General features: G+C 43.3%; 1 non-coding gene across 1 annotated transcript; it reads right to left on the reverse strand.

Moving 5' to 3' along the window:
• Positions 1-7,529: 7,529 nt before the first annotated feature.
• TRNAR-UCG (transfer RNA arginine (anticodon UCG)) lies at positions 7,530-7,602 on the reverse strand. The gene has a single exon. It is a non-coding gene; the product is annotated as a tRNA-Arg (tRNA).
• Between the last annotated feature and the right edge of the window lie 2,562 nt (positions 7,603-10,164).

Here is a 10,164-nt window from a genome sequence, read left to right on the forward strand (position 1 = left end):
AAAAAAAAAAGATATACACTAATTGTAAAAACGGTGCTGAACTTGAGAAGCACCGAAGAGGCTGTAACTAAAAAGTTTATCTGTCGCTTTCTTTTTGAAGAGAAGTGAGGAAAATAAAACAATGAAAATCTGATCTGAACTCCCCCAGGCAGCTGTCTGGGAATCACATCCGAAGGTTTCCACTTTTCCACAGCAGAGACGCAGTCAAGTGAATCTATTGCTCATCTTCTTTCAATACAGAAGGATTTTTTTTTTTCTTTCAATGCTCAGAGACAAGAAAATCAATCAGACCTCTGTTTTACCATAGCATTTTATTGTCACATGATTTAGCTTCGTAAAAATGGAACATTTGTTGTCATCGTTCAGTCTATTACTACCACCGACGGTGATGGACATAGGACATAAACTTTCTAACAACCTTTCTTCTTATCTCAGAAATGCATCACCTACGGAGAACACAACGGGCGGCCGAAGACAGAAAAACTTACAATTGGTAGCAAATGTGTTCCAAATGAAAATGTTTTATGCAAAATGTAAAGTTTCTGCTCACTATTCAGACCTACAGGCAAAGCGGGTGCACTGTGATATTCTCCTATTTCACACTTGGCAAGGCATCAGTCAGACAGAAGTGGATCCAGCCCCTGCCAACATGTGCCACCGGTACGAACCGAACGCCGGCAGAGACGCAAATCATACAAACATCAAAGGCTCAGACACTTTTGATCTTTCCTGGGACATGTCAGACAAAGGAGAAAAACAATCGCTTTCAAGTGCATTTTATGAAATTCCAACAAATGTAAATTCGAAGTCACAATTGCATTGACAAAATCATTAAGCTAATGTAGAACTCCAGGTAAGAGTTTTATCAAGGAAAATTATCGTCTTGTTGTTTTTACTGAATTTTCATAAAAAGGATGATAAAGAACAGAAAAGTTCTACAATTCTACATGCTTCAGTGACCTCCCGTGCTTCATTAGTCTCACCGTGATAAATGGGTAAAAAGTATTTGCAAGTTTGCAGTTCTTATTAAAGGTCCTCTCTGTTCTCAAGAATGGAGGATTTCTAATTTAATAGTTTACTGCTCATTGCATTGGTTGCTGGCTATATCTGCAGTCTGTTAGCCGTGGTCTACTTCCTAAGCAATGAGTACGGCGCTGGCCTGTCTCCGATTGTGGCATCCTTATTCATTGCTTAGAGAGAACAGTTGCATAGAGAGAGCTATAGGCCAGGCAATGCTCCCTGGGTCAAAGATATGCAAATTAGCTCTCCTCCATATTAGATCAGCGTCAGCGCCCCTGCACTAGCCCCTCCCTTCTGCTGGCGGGTTCACTTACCCCTCTGCTCCCATGGCATGTTTCCTCTCAGGACCTGCGCATGGAACGCAGGTCTCCTGAGAATGTGCTTAGGGTGCTCGCGTGCTCCCTGCCTCTTTGATGGGCAGCGCGCGTTTCTGAAAACGTCTCCAGCCAAAAGCTGGGAGACGCCTAATATTTAAAGCACCCTCACCTATTGGGAGGTGCTTTGGCAACTTTAGTGATCAGTGTGTATCGTACTACCTAGTTATAAGGTCCCTGTACTTGTTAATGTGTCCCGTCTGCATCTGAACCTGACCTACCAGTCTGAACTTGATCCTGTCCATCCTGCTGTAACCTGTTCTTGACTCTGTCCTGATGCTACTCAGTCTTGAGCTTGATCTGCCTTGTCGGCACCTTTATCACTGTTATCACTTTGCATAAGGTCCTAGGAGAACTCGGAGTAACACACATGTTTTTTCAGGCTCTTGGAGTAGCTGCAATTTTCCGTATATATAAATTTTTTTGAGCAAGTAGCCAAATCTGACGAATTCTAGTTCCAAATCCTTCCCTCATTTCTAATAGCCAATGATAGAGGGAGATATACCGTCACAGTAGATTCAGGTTTTTGAGCCAAAGTTATAATTCAGTCCACCACGAAAGATAAATATAAGTAACTAGCTGAAGAGCTCGGCGTTGCCTGGGCATAGTAAATATCTGTGGTTAGTTATAGCACCTCACTTCTCTTATTTTCCCATCACGCCTCTCATTTTCCCAATCACATCTTTCATTTTCCCCCTCACTAGGGTTGAGCGACTTTTACTTTTATAGGATCGGGTCGAGTGAAATCGGCCGATCCTATAAATAAAGTCGGGGTCGGCCGAAACACGAAACCCAATGCAGTGCACTGGGTTTCCAATGGTTCCCAGGGTCTGAAGGAGCGGAAACTCTCCTTCAGACCCTGGGATCCATATTTAAGTGTAAAATAAAGAATTAAAATAAAAAATATTGCTATACTCACCCTCTGACGCGTCCTGGTACTAACCGGCAGCTTTCCTTCTTTAAAATCAGCACGTGAAGGATCTTAGATGATGTCGCGGCTTGTGATTGGTCGCGCGATCACCCATGTGACCGTTCGCACGACCAATCACAAGCTGCGACGTCACCGAAGGTCCTTCAAGCGCTGATTCTTAGGAAGGAAGGCTGCCGGAAAAAAGCAGGGCACGTCCGAGGGTGAGTATATACCTAATAGGAATATACTCACCCTCGGACGCGCCCTGCTTCATTCCGGCAGCCTTCCTTCCTAAGAATCAGCGCTTGATGGACCTTCGGTGACGTCGCGGCTTGTGATTGGTCGCGCGACCAATCACAAGCCGCGACGTCATCTAAGGTCCTTCACGCGCTGATTTTAAAGAAGGAAGGCTGCTGGTTAGTACCAGGGCGCGTCAGAGGGTGAGTATAGCAATATTTTTTATTTTAATTCTTTATTTTACACTTAAATAGGGATTCCGATACCGATTTCCGATATTGCAAACATCGGAACTCCGGTATCGGAATTCCGATCCCAGATTCAGAAGATCGCCGACCTCATGGCCGACCCCACACAGGGGTCGGGTCGGGTTTCATGAAACCCGACTTTGCCAAAAGTCGGCGACTTCTGAAAATGGCCGACCCGTTTCGCTCAACCCTACCCCTCACATCTCTCATTTTCTCCCTCACTCCTCTCATTCCCCCCTAACACTTGTCATTTCGACCTCACATCGGTCATTTTCTGATCACTCCACTATTTTCCCTCAGTCCTCTCATTTTGCACTCACACCTTTTCATTTTCACCCCACACCCCTGATTTTCACCTCAGTATATACATGTTTGCATCTCCCTTATATATAGTATACACCTGTATGTCATCTCCTGTATATAGTATATACCTGTATGTCATCTCCTGTATATACCTGTATGTCATCTCCCTGTATATAGTATATACCTGCTGTGTGTCATCTCCTCCTTTATATATTATATACCTGTATGTCATCTCCTCCTCTATATAGTATGTACCTGTGTGTCATCTCCCCTGTATATAGTATATACCAGGTTGTCATCTCCTCCTGTATATAGTATATACCTATGTCATCTCCCCTGTATATAGTATATACCTGTATGTCATCTTCTATATATAGTATATACCTGTATGTCATCTCCTTCTATATATAGTATATACCTGTATGTCATCTCCTCCTGTATATAGTATATATCTGTGTCATCTCCTCCTGTATATAGTATATACCTGTAGGTCATCTTCTATATATAGCATATACCTGTATGTCATCTCCTCCTGTATATAGTACATACTTGTAGGTCATCTGCTCCTGTATATAGTATGTACCTGTATGTCATCTCCTCCTGTATATAGTATGTACCTGTATGTCATCTCCTCCTCTATATAGTATATACCTGTGTGATCTCCTCCTTTATATAGTATGTACCTGTGTCATCTCTCCTGTATATAGTATATATCTGTGTGTCATCTCCTCCTGTATATACCTGTGTGTCATCTCCTCCTGTATTAGACCTCGTTCACACGTTATTTGCTCAGTATTTTTACCTCAGTATTTGTAAGCTAAATCGGCAGCCTGATAAATCCCCAGCCAACAGGAAGCCCTCCACCCTGGCAGTATATTTTAGCTCACACATACACATAATAGACAGGTCATGTGACTGACAGCTGCCGTATTTCCTATATGGCACACTTGTTGCTCTTGTAGTTTGTCTGCTAATTAATCAGATTTTTATTTTTGAAGGATAATACCAGACTTGTGTGTGTTTTAGGGCGAGTTTCATGTGTCAAGTTGTGCGTGTTGAGATGCGTGTGGCGACATGCATGTAGCGACTTTTTGTGTGTCGAGTTGCATGTGACAGGTTAGTGTAGCAAGTTGTGTGCAGCAAGTTTTGTACATGGTGAGTTTTGCGCATGGCGAGTTTTGTGTGTGGTGCCTTTTGAGTATGTGCAAGTTTTGTGTAAGGCAACTTTTGCATGTGTTGCAACTTTTGTGCATGTGGCAATTTTTCCGCGTGTGCAAGTTTTGCGTGTGGCGAGTTTTCCATGAGGTGAGTTTTGCACTGGTGGCGAGTTTTGCGTGAGCCTAGTTTTTGCATGTGGCGAGTTTTGCGCGTGGCGAGTTTTGAGTGGCGACTTTTGTGTTTTGACTTTTATGTGGCGAGGTTGGTGTATGTGTGGTGAAATGTGTGCTGAGGGTAATATGTGTTCAAGCACGTGGTAGTGTGGCCCATTTTGTGTGTGTGTCCATATCCCCGTGTGTGGTAAGTATCCCATGTCTGGACCCCACCTTAGCAACTGTACGGTATATCCTCTTTGGCGCCATCGCTCTTGTTCACATCTGGCAGCTGTCAATTTGCCTTCAACACTTTTCCTTTCACTTTTTTCCCCATTATGTAGATAGGGGCAAAATTGTTTGGTGAATTGGAAAGCGCGGGGTTAAAATCTCACCTCACAACATAGCCTATGACGCTCTTGGGGTCCAGACGTGTGACTGTGCAAAATTTTGTGGCTGTAGCTGCGACGGTGCAGATGCCACACACACACACACACACACACACACACACACACACACACACACACACACACACACACACACACACACACACACACACACACACACACACACACACACACACACACACCTTTATATATTAGATAACTGTGGCTAAAAAAATGTATTAAAAACTTATAAAATTTCTCCCAAAAAAGACTTTTAACTGTTTTTCATTGGGCTTAATAGAGGAGATTTCAGGGTCCACCACAAACTACCTAGATTGTGCTCGTTGTCCATTACTTGTGCTATATAGTGATGGGCAAACTCGAATGGTAAAGTTTGGGGTCCGTACCGAATACCTAGTTTCCATGCACGGACCCCATATGTGGGTTCGGCAGCCTGAACATCGGGTTTTTCCAACATTGTCATCCGTGTGAGAGTGCCAGAAATACCAGCTCTGATAGGCAGTACGTTCGCTACCACAAATTAGAGCGCTGCAGTTCCCACACTGTCTTTACCGCTGGTCACAGGTGTCAGCTGATGAGAGTACTACTTGCTGCTATCAGCAAGAGCAGGTATACATTGATGAAAGTATTCGTCAGCCGGCTCCTGTGCAATAAATAAGAAAAGAAATGATGTGCAGTCAGCTCTATTTTTTGAGTGGATGCAAAACTGAAAGCTGCAAGTTGCAACTCCAGCTGTAAGCTTTATCATGGCTGGTTATCAAAAATAGCGGTGTCCCCATGTAATTTTTCAAAATTATTTACATAAATAATTTAGAAAACAGCATAGGGTCCCCCGCTCCCCCCTCATTTTTGTCAACCAGCCAAGCTAGAGCAGACAGCTCGTGGCTGATATTCTCAGAATGGGAAAAGGCCATGGATATTGGCCCCACATTCTACAGATAGCAGCCCACAGTCACCCCAGAAAAGGTGCCAATTCTGGCAAATTGTCCAGCTTTTCCCACTTGCCCTGGTCTGGTGGCAAATGGGGTAATATTTGTGGGGTTACATAGTTAGTAAGTAAGGCCGAAAAAAGACATTTGTCCATCCAGTTCAGCCTATATTCCATCATAATAAATACCCAGATCTACGTCCTTCTACAGAACCTAATAATTGTAAGATACAATATTGTTCTGCTCCAGGAAGACATCCAGGCCTCTCTTGAACCCCTCGACTGAGTTCGCCATCACCACCTCCTCAGGCAAGCAATTCCAGATTCTCACTGCCCTAACAGTAAAGAATCCTCTTCTATGTTGGTGGAAAAACCTTCTCTCCTCCAGACGCAAAGAATGCCCCCTTGTGCCCGTCACCTTCCTTGGTATAAACCGATCCTCAGTGAGATATTTGTATTGTCTCCTTATATACTTATACATGGTTATTAGATCGCCCCCTCAGTCGTCTTTTTTCTAGACTAAATAATCCTAATTTCGCTAATCTTTCTGGGTATTGTAGTTCTCCCATCCCCTTTATTAATTTTGTTGCCCTCCTTTGTACTCTCTCTAGTTCCATTATATCCTTCCTGAGCACCGGTGCCCAAAACTGGACACAGTACTCCATGTGCGGTCTAACTAGGGATTTGTACAGAGGCAGTATAATGCTCTCATCATGTGTATCCAGACCTCTTTTAATGCACCCCATGATCCTGTTTGCCTTGGCAGCTGCTGCCTGGCACTGGCTGCTCCAGGTAAGTTTATCATTAACTAGGATCCCCAAGTCCTTCTCCCTGTCAGATTTACCCAGTGGTTTCCCGTTCAGTGTGTAATGGTGATATTGATTCCCTCTTCCCATGTATATAACCTTACATTTATCATTGTTAAACCTCATCTGCCACCTTTCAGCCCAAGTTTCCAACTTATCCAGATCCATCTGTAGCAGAATACTATCTTCTCTTGTATTAACTGCTTTACATAGTTTTGTATCATCTGCAAATATCGATATTTTACTGTGTAAACCTTCTACCAGATCATTAATGAATATGTTGAAGAGAACAGGTCCCAATACTGACCCCTGCGGTACCCCACTGGTCACAGCGACCCAGTTAGAGACTATACCATTTATAACCACCCTCTGCTTTCTATCACTAAGCCAGTTACTAACCCATTTACACACATTTTCCCCCAGACCAAGCATTCTCATTTTGTGTACCAACCTCTTGTGCGGCACGGTATCAAACGCTTTGGAAAAATCGAGATATACCACGTCCAATGACTCACCGTGGTCCAGGCTATAGCTTACCTCTTCATAAAAACTGATTAGATTGGTTTGACAGGAGCGATTTCCCATTTATTATCTGTATTCTTATTTCTGAGGATATTGTCCCAGTCTACCAGATTAAGGGCATCTTTAAGCTGTTCAAACTTTGCCTTCCTAAAGTTCAGTGTTTTTGTGACTCCCTGACAAGTCCCCCTAGTGAAAGACAGGTGAAACTGCACAATATTGTGGTCGCTATTTCCTAAATGCCCGACCACCTGCAGATTTGTTATTCTGTCAGGTCTATTAGATAGTATTAGGTCTAAAAGTGCTGCTCCTCTGGTTGGATTCTGCACCAATTGTGAAAGATAATTTTTCTTGGTTATTAGCAGAAACCTGTTGCCTTTATGGGTTTCACAGGTTTCTGTTTCCCAGTTAATATCCGGGTAGTTAAAGTCCCCCATAACCAAAAAGTAGGTGGAAAGAGATTGCCACGACCACGAAGGGACTTGAACCCTCAATCTTCTGATCCGAAGTCAGACGCCTTATCCATTAGGCCATGCGGTCTATGTTAGCGGTTGATGTTGGCTTTGTAATATCCGCTGATTTCAAGCACACAGGTTAGTAATGGAGAGGCATTTATAAGACACACCCATTACTAACCCCATAGCAATATTGTAAGATACACCCTGCAAGAATAAAGTCCTTTATTTGAAATAAAACTCTTCACCTTCTTTTACCCATTTATATAAAAAAATAATAAAACACCATATTCCTCACCTGTCCAACGCAAAGATAATCCATATCTATCCCACGATGATCCGGATGGTTTGGAGCGCAGTCACATCAGTGATATGACTGCTCTCCATGCCAGTGTGAACACACTGAACAGAGAGAGACGCACTACCTGCCTGTGAGTGGTGGTGATGTCATGGAGAGTTACTGCGGTCACCGGCAGAGCTTCTCATGCTCTTCTGACACTCATAGACGCCTCTACATTACTAACCTCTGGGCTTGATGTCAGCTGACCTTACCAAGCTGATATCAACCCCACAAACATTACTCCACCTGCTACCGCACTAGGGCAAGTGGGAAGACCTGGACAAAATGCTATAATTGCTGCATTTAATAGATGTGCCTATTCTGGGGTGGCTGTGAGCTTCTCTTTTTAGGCTGGAGGGTAATATCCATGGCCCCTTACTAGTCTGGGAATACCAGCCACCAGCTGTCTGCTATAGCTTGACTGGTTTTCAAAAAAGGGGGGGGGGGGACTCTGTTTTTTAAATTTACTTATTTAAAAAAAAAATGAATGCCACAAATAGAGGGGACTGCACGTTCTTTTTTTTAAATTTATTTATTGCACAGTTGCTGATGAATACTCTCCTCATCATGAGACTGGGCATTTACTGATGAACACTGTACTCTCGTCATCAGCTGACGCCTGTGACTGACAGTAACCTTTTTATGGCTGGTCACAGCTGCTGGCTCTCATGTGCTGTCATCTGTATGACAGCGTGGGAATCGCAGCGATATGACCGACAGTCACAAACTTTCCACCAATCAGTGCCAGTGTTTGTCGCGCTGTCACATAGACGACTTCGTGGGAAAATCCCGATGTTGGGACTCATTAATTTGAAAGGGGTTCGGGTACTGTTCCAATTAAAATGGCAGGCTGGACCCGCCGAACCCAAACATTCACAGGTTCTCTCATCTCTAGTTATATATTATCCTGGCATGCAAAGGACAGATCATCAATCGCCCTCCATGACCCTAGTGGAACACATGGACCTGACTGTCCTAATGACAAAACCTTTGTCAGAAAATATTTGCTAATTACTAAAACCAGTAATGTGAGCCTTTACTATGATGATCGCCGGCTCATAATTCCCCTCATTATGTCATTAGAAGCACGTTTCATGTTGTTGACGGCTTCAATCCAAACTGTCTAAATAAACAAATTCTCAGTTTGTCTCAGTTTCCCCCGTTTACCAGACAGATGCCATCTCAATATTCATGAATCCTGCGACCTGTCAGCAGGGTATACCTGGTAAGTGTCAGAAAGTCGGCTGCGTCTGACGGCATCACTACTATTACTTTTTTATTTGACAAGGACTGGTCAAGCTTGTGTCTGTCTCACTGTTCGTGCGTCCACAGCCCCCATACACACGCATGTTATTAGCATGCGCTAAACATGAGACCCATGCAGATATTATTAGCATGAGACAGCTGACAGCCGGGCTCGCCAAAGAAAACAGACACCTTCTGCAACGTTCCCATATTGTGCACAGAACATTGATTTTCTGAAAGTTGAAGTTGCTTGAATTAATCTTGGAATTTTAATACAACTGCAATAACAGTTGTTTGGTGCAGTGCACATCCAATATGACTATCAATCATCCGGCAATTTTAGGTTTATGCACTGAAAGTCGCAAAAAAATAGAGAAATATGAAAGTTTATCCTGCATTTCACCTCAACTAGATTGACGAATGTTCGAAAGAGAAATTTATATGAGCAAATCGAAAATTCTAGAACACTCAACTTCACTGCAATAGTAATGCAACATTATTGAATCATGGTAACTCTCAAAATCTTACCCCATGTGACCCTGAGTCATTCTGGGCAATTCCATTTAAAGTAATCCTCTTTTCTTATGCTCTGTTCAGACATATGAGTAGGGTCTATCAAAAATGTGGAGGGCTGGATCACCGACTGTCACTGTAGCCAACAGCCCGGCCTCCGCTTTCCTCCTTCTTCCAGCTTACAAGGTATTTTTGGTCACCTTCAAACTATGCTGGGGTTTCTGGCACCAAGTAAGCTCAATGGATGTTCTGACGATGTGTGCAGTCGCATATGGCCGTGCACCTCAACATCATGACAGTAGAGCACATGTCTAGGCTCCAGAAAGGCGGGCAAAGAGTGAACACACAAACTTAGGAACGTTCCTATCTGAAAATGGGTGGGGTGATACGTTCATGAAGGACTATACAGTATCTATTCAATCTGTATAATATGCTCATCACTGCCTGGATATTAGCTGTTGAGCTCACAGAACATTTTCTGATCCGTGCAGATACGGTCACCTGGTCATGGCTTCCTGATTTATTGGATTCTTCCTGGTTTCTTGTCTC

Source organism: Ranitomeya imitator, chromosome 2 (genome assembly GCF_032444005.1).
Source record: "Ranitomeya imitator isolate aRanImi1 chromosome 2, aRanImi1.pri, whole genome shotgun sequence".
NCBI lineage: Eukaryota > Metazoa > Chordata > Amphibia > Anura > Dendrobatidae > Ranitomeya > Ranitomeya imitator.